General features: G+C 40.7%; 1 protein-coding gene across 1 annotated transcript in view; it reads left to right on the top strand.

Annotated features, from left to right (window-relative positions):
• The first annotated feature begins 5,658 nt into the window (after nt 1–5,658).
• Nucleotides 5,659–6,939, top strand: part of LOC103269214 (ubiquitin-conjugating enzyme E2 R2) — a 27,368-nt gene continuing 26,087 nt past the window's right edge. Inside the window, exon 1 of the mRNA XM_008066798.2 lies at nt 5,659–5,752. The gene's annotated coding sequence lies outside the window, so the exon portion shown is untranslated. The remainder of the gene's footprint in view (nt 5,753–6,939) is intronic.

Below are 6,939 nucleotides of genomic sequence, written 5' to 3'. Positions count from 1 at the left end.
GTGGAAGGATCACTGGAGCCTAGCAGGTTGAGGCTGTGGTGACCATGAGTGTGCCACTGCACTCCAGCCTGGGCGACAGAGTAAGAATCCTACTAAAAAGATAAAAATAAATAAAATAAATGAAAATTATAAAGACTATTATCAAAAGAAATAGTTTCTTGTGTCTAATTTTTTAATTTTTAAAAATTGTTTATTTTTATTTTTCTGAGTCAGAGTCTCACTTTGTCACCCAGGCTGGGGGGCAGTGGCACATTCACAGACACCGCAGCCTCAAACTACTGGGCTTAGGCAATCCTTCCTCCACCTCAGCCTTCCAAGTAGCTATAACTACAGGCACGCACCACTACCCCCAGCTAATTTTTTGATTTATTGTAGAGATGAGATCTCACCATGTTGCTCTGGCTGGTCTCAAACCTGTGGGCTCAGGCAGTCCTCTCACCTCCACCTTCCAAAGTGCTGGGATTACAGGCTTGAGCCACTGCACCCGATGTCCATGTCTGATTTTTAAGGAGACAAAAACTTTGGTTATAGTTTACTAAATACATACAAAGATACATTACTGCAGCTCCAAAAAGTTGTAAATTATTGCTGTTATGTGAATGAATTTAATTATTTTAAAATTTTTTCACTGGGCACGGTGGCTCACACCTGTAATCCCAACACTTTGGGAGGCTGAGGCATGAGGGTTGCCTTAAATCAGGGGTTCAAGACCAGCCTGGGCAACTTGGCAAGACCTCATCCCTACAGTAAATAAAGAAAATTAGCCGAGTGTGGTGGAGCATACCTGCAGTTCTGGATACTTGGAAGGTTGAGGTGGAAGGATTGCCTGAGCCCAGCAGGTAGACTCTGGGGTGGCCCTGAGTGTGCCACTGCACTCCTGCCTAGGCGATAGAGTGAGACTCCAACGCAAAAAAAAAAAAAAAATCCCACAAGAGACCAGATAAAAGCTAGAATACGTATCTTTTTTCTACCATTCCTTCCTTGGCACCCAAGTTACGGTTTTTCTATACTCTTTGTATATCACTGTGTTTATAGTGGTTGTAATTTGACAGGAAGTACATTTGGATCCTGCAAATAGCATGATGTTTTATATAAGTTTACCGAATTCTTAGTTTATGACAAGTAAAATTACTTTTAGATAGTAAAAGAAATGCCATCATGGTTCTTCATTTTCTTTGACCACTTAACATAGTTTTTTTCCTATCTGATTAAATGATTGAGTTATTCTTTTCTCCATTAGTGGGATTACTTTGTAGCACTTCTGTGGTGGTTCTTTCATTTCTCTAAGAATTAATTTTAATGGTTTTTTCCAATCGGGAATTGAGTTAATGATGTAGAAGAATTCACATTAGAATTGATTACATAGAATGTTGTAATATTGCATTCCCTGAAGAATATTGCATAATCTTTCAAATGAGAAGAAATTGCTTAAGTTTATTATTATTATTATTAAGTTGGAGTTTCACTCCATCACCCGGCTAGATGCAGTGGCACGCTCACGGCCACCCCAGTATTGACCTGTTGGGCTGAGGTGATCCTTCTGCCTCAGCCTTCCAAGTAGCTGGTACTACAGATGCGCGCAACCATGCCTGGTTAATTTTTTGACTTATTGTAGAGATGAGGTCTCACCAAGTTGCCCAGACTGATCTTGAACCCGTGAGCTCAGGCAATCCTCTTGCCTTGGCCTCCCAAAGTGCTGGGAATCCAGACTTGAGCCATCGCACTTGGCTTTAAGTTCATTATTATTTAAACTTATTCAGTATACTTTTTTTTTTTTGAGTTGGAGTCTCATTCTGTTGCCCAGGTTGGAGTGCAGTGGCATACTCATGGCCATCCTAGCATTGATCTGCTAGGCTCAGGTGATCCTTCTGCCTCAGCCTTTCAAGTAGTTGGTACTATAGATGCACACTACCATGCCTGGCTAATTTTTTGACTTATTGTAGAGATGAGGTCTCACCATGTTGCCCAGGCTGGTCTCAAACCTGCGGGCTCAGGCAATCCTCTCACCTCGGCCTCCCAAAATGCTGGGTTTATGGGCTTGAGTCACCATGCCCAGCCTAAATGTACATTTTATTTTATTATTATTATTTTTGAGTTGGAGTCTCATTCTGTCACCCAGACTGGAGTACAGTGGCACGTTCCCGGCCACCGCAGCCTTGACCTGCTGGTTTCTGGTGATCCTTCCGCCTCAGCCTTCCAAGTAGCTAGAACTACAGTCGTGCGCTACCACCCCTGGCTAATTTTTTTTTTTTTTTTTGATTTATTGTAGAGATGAGGTCTCGCCAAGTTGCCCAGGCAGGTCTTGAACCCGCAGGCTCAAGCAATTCACTCACCTCGGCCTCCCAAAGTGTGGGATTACAGGCCGAGCCACTGGGCCCAGCTAATTTTTTGACTTATTGTAGAGACAAAGTCTTGCTAAGTTGCTCAGGCTGGTCTCGAACCCTTGGACTCAGGCAGTCCTCTCACTTCTGCCTCTCAAAGTACTGAGGTTATAGGCATGAGCCACCGCGCTCGGCCTACCATCTCTTTAAAAAGATTATTTATTGAAGTGAAATTAACATACTTAAAACTAACCACTTAAAGTAAACAGTTGAATGGTATACAACTATCACATCTCTAGCTATAAAGCATTTCTGTCACTTCAGCCTAAAATACTCTACCTATTAAGCAATTTCTCTCCATTCCCATATCCCCTTAATCTCTGGGTACCACCTGTCTGCTTCCTGTCTCTATAGATTTATAGTTCTGGATATTTAATATAAATGGAATCATACAGTATGTGACCTTTTGTGTCTGAGTTCTTTCAGCATAATGTTTTGGAGATTCATCCACCTTGTAGCCTGTGTCAGTACGTCTTTCCTCTTTATGGCTGAATGATATTCCATTGTATGGATATACCACAATTTGTTTCTACATATATCTGTTGCTGGACATTTAGATTGTATCTGCTTTTTGCATATGTGAATAGAGTTTCTGTGAACATGTGTGTACATGCACTTGTTTGAGTACCTGTTTTCAGTTCTCTGTGTTGTATACCTAGGAGTGGAATTGTGGATTGAATGGGAGTTCTATGTTTAGCTATTTAAGGAATTGCCAAACACTTTTCCCACAGCAGTATATGAGGGTTCCAGTTTTTTCACATGTTCAACAAGTGTTATTATTTTTTTACATTTTAATTATAGTCATCCTAATGGATTGTGAAATGATATACCTCATTTTGGTTTTGGTTTTCATTTCCCTAACTACTAATGATGTGGAACATCTTTTCAAATGCTTATTGGTCATTTGTATATCTTCTTTGGAGATATATTTGTCCTTGGCCATTGTTTAATTGGATTGTCTTTTTCTTATTAAGTCTTAGGATTTCTTTAAATGCTACAGACATTAAATCCTTATCAGATACAGGATTTGAAAATATTTCCCCATACTGTAGGTTGTCTTTTCTGTTCTTGACAATGTCCTTTGGATGCACAAAAGTTTTCAAATTTTTTTTTTTTTTTTGAGTTGGAGTCTCACTCTATTGCCCAGACTGGGGTGCAGTGGCCGCTTCCGGCCACCACAGCCTCGACCTGCTGGGCTTCCGGCGATCCTTCCGCCTCAGCCTTCCAAGTAGCCGGAATTACAGGCATGCGCTACCATGCCCGGCTGATTTTTTGATTTATTGTAGAGATGAGGTCTCGCTGCCCAGGCGGGTCTCAAACCCGCGGGCTCAGGCAATCCAGTCACTTCAGCCTCCCAAAGGTGCGGGATTACAGGCTGAGCCTCTGAGCCCGGCTAACTAGGCATTTCTTGTGTTTCCTCTTCTCTTCCGGAGAGGAATGAAGGAAATCCTTTGTTCTTGTAGGTAGGTAGTCATCGCTGGGAAGGCAAAAGTTTTCCATTTTAGTAAAGTCCAGCTTATCAGTACTTTTTGTTGCTAATGATTTTGTTTTCACATCTAAAATTCCATCACCAAGTTTTTTATTCTTTTTTTTTTTTTTGAGTTGGAATCTCACTGTATCGCCCAGACTGGAGTACAGTGGCTGCTCCCAGCCACCGCAGCCTCAACCTGTTGGGCTCTGGCGATCCTTCCACCTCAGCCTTCCAAGTAGCTGGAACTACAGGCGCACGCTATCACGCCCAGCTAGTTTTTGATTTATTGTAGAGATGAGGTCTCACCAAGTTGGCCGGGCGGCTCTCGAACCCACAGGCTCAGGCAATCCACTCACCTCAGTATCCCAAAGCACGGGATTTCAGGCTGAACCACCTAGCCTGGCTTGATTCATTTTTAGTTAATTTTTGTATTTGGCTTGAGGTAGAGTCCAGTTTTATTATTTTGTTTGTAGAAATCCAATTGTCCCAGCACAATTTATTGAAGAGACTGTTGTTTCTCCATTGAATGGACTTGATTGACCATAGATGTATGGGATTATTTCTAGAATATCAATTCTATTTCCATTGGTTTATATGTATGGCAGTATGTAAGGACTAACCTGTCTGGTTGTAGTAACTTTTAAAATAAGGGAGTATGAGTCCTCCAACTTTGTTGTTCTTTTTAAAAATTGTTTTGGCTACTTGGATCTTTTAGATTTTCATATAAGTTTTAGGATCACCTTGTCAGTTTCTGCAAAAAAGGAAGATAGGGATTTTTATAGGGACTGTGTTCTGTGTTCAATCTATAGATTGAACTGGGGAATAGTGCCTATCTTAACATTAAGTCTTTACATTTCTTTAGGTCTTTTTACATTTCTTTTTTTTTTTTTCAAGTTGGCATCTCACTATGTTGCCCAGGCTGGAGTGCAGTGGCACGCTTACAGCTATCCCAGTGTCAACCTGCTGGCCTCTAGCGATCCTTCTACCCCAGCCTTCCAAGTAGCCGGAACTATAGGCACGTGCTACCATGCCTGGCTAATTTTTTATTTATTGTAGAGATGAGATCTCGCCAAGTTGTCCAGGCTGGTCTCGAACCTGTAGGCTCAGGCAATCCCTTCACCCTGGCCTCCCAAAGTGCTGGGATTACAGGCTGAGCCACCGAGCCTGGCCGGAATTGTTTTCTTAATATCCTTTTTAGGTTATTCATTGCTGATATATAGATAGAAATAAAACTGAATATTGATTGTGTATCCTGCAACTTTGCTGAATTTATTAGTTCTTGTAGCTTTTTGTGGATTCTGGGATTTTCCACATATAGGATCATAGCATCTGGTCTTAATAGAGATGGTTAATAGAGATGGTCTTACTTCTCCCTTTTAATTAGGTTTCCTTTTATTTTTTTTCTTGTCTAATGCTCTGGCTAGAAACTCTCAATATGTCTTGGATGCCAAGTGCTGTGGCTCACGCCCATATCCTCAACAATTTAGGAGGCTAAGGCAGGAGGATTGCTTGAGGCCAGGAGTTTGAAACCAGCTTGGGACACCATCTGTAAAAACAAAAAAATGGAAGAAAGAAAGAAACATGTCTTGGAAACTGGTCAAAATGAATATTTATAATATTATGAAATGTTAATTATTCTTTAACTTTTGTTTTGAATATGAAAAAATGTAGAATTATTTGCTCCCTTATTGAAAAAAACCCCAAGTTTCCAGGAGTAAAGGAAACCAGAAGACCTGATGTTTCTTTTTGTACATTGCATTTTGAGTATTTACTGAATGAATGAATATATTTGTGTCTCATAGAATGGAGATGTATGCATTTCAATTCTTCATCCGCCTGTAGATGACCCACAGAGTGGAGAACTGCCTTCTGAAAGGTGGAACCCTACTCAGAATGTGAGGTAAGGTGTTATATAAGAACTGATCTTGTTCTGGGGTACGTCTGGGAGTCTCCTTACTTGCTTTGCCCTAGTAAGATAAGATTACATCTTGTCTTTTAACTCTACAGCAGAATCTTCCTGTACTTCGTTGTTTTTTCTTCATCTAGAGCTTTGAGCATATATGCATCATTTTGAAGAGTTGTATTTACTAAGCAATAATGCATATGATTCTCATTTTGCTTTGGAGGACATTTTCAAATCTGAATTATTCCTCTGATATTATATGAATTTCACCTTGCTTCTTTGGATTTCATGACTTCTGTGTTTGTTTGGCTGCTTCCTTATTTTGGAATTTTTTTTTTTTTTTGGTCGAGATCTCACCCTGTCACCCAAGCTGAAGTACAGTGACATGATCATGGCTTGCTGCAGGCTTGACCTCCTGGACCCAGGCAATCCTCCTGCCTCAGCTTCCCAACTAGCTGAGACTATAGGCATGCACCACTATGCCGGCTAATTTTTTGACATTTTAGTAGAGATGCGGTCTTGCTGTGTTGCCCAGGTTGGTCTCAAACTCCTGAATTCAAGCAGTCTTCCCACCTCAGCTTCTCAAAGTGCTGGGATTACAAGGGTGAGCCACTGTCTCCCCTCAGGCTATTTTAGGATTCTTAGTATTTACAAACTCAAAATTGCCTTTATATACTACTTGAAAAAAAGCTTTCTTCATCTGATGTTTTTCCCTTCATTTTTTTTGTGTGTTTCTTCTGATAGTTTGGAAGACTTGTATATTTTTCATGATTTCCTTTGATTGTCTACTGAGTTGATCTATTGATTTATCTAGATAGATATTTAATCATCTTTTTAGAGTAGTAGTCTGTATGTGTATGGGATGGTCACGTGCCCCTTAAAAGAATTTTTAAAGACTATTTACACTGCTGCATGCTTTTGAATGCAGTTTTTTAATCATGAATTTAAATTATTAAAAAATAATTTCTCTGGCCAGGCGTGGTGGCTCAAGCCTGTAATCCCAGCACTTTGGAAGGCTGAGGTGAAGGGATTGCCTGAGCCCACAGGTTTGAGAACAGCCTGGGCAACTTGGCGAGACTTCATCTCTACAAAAAATAAAAAAATTAGCCAGGCGTGGTAGTATGTGCCTGTAGTTCTGGCTACTTGGAAGGCTGAGACAGAAGGATCACCTGAGCCCAGCAGGT

Source organism: Carlito syrichta, unplaced genomic scaffold, assembly GCF_000164805.1.
Source record: "Carlito syrichta isolate Samal-C Ts95f unplaced genomic scaffold, Tarsius_syrichta-2.0.1 Scaffold309111, whole genome shotgun sequence".
In the NCBI taxonomy this organism is placed as follows: domain Eukaryota; kingdom Metazoa; phylum Chordata; class Mammalia; order Primates; family Tarsiidae; genus Carlito; species Carlito syrichta.
The sequence above is the reverse complement of the archived record's forward strand: the minus strand, read 5'-3'. Positions and strand labels throughout refer to the sequence as shown.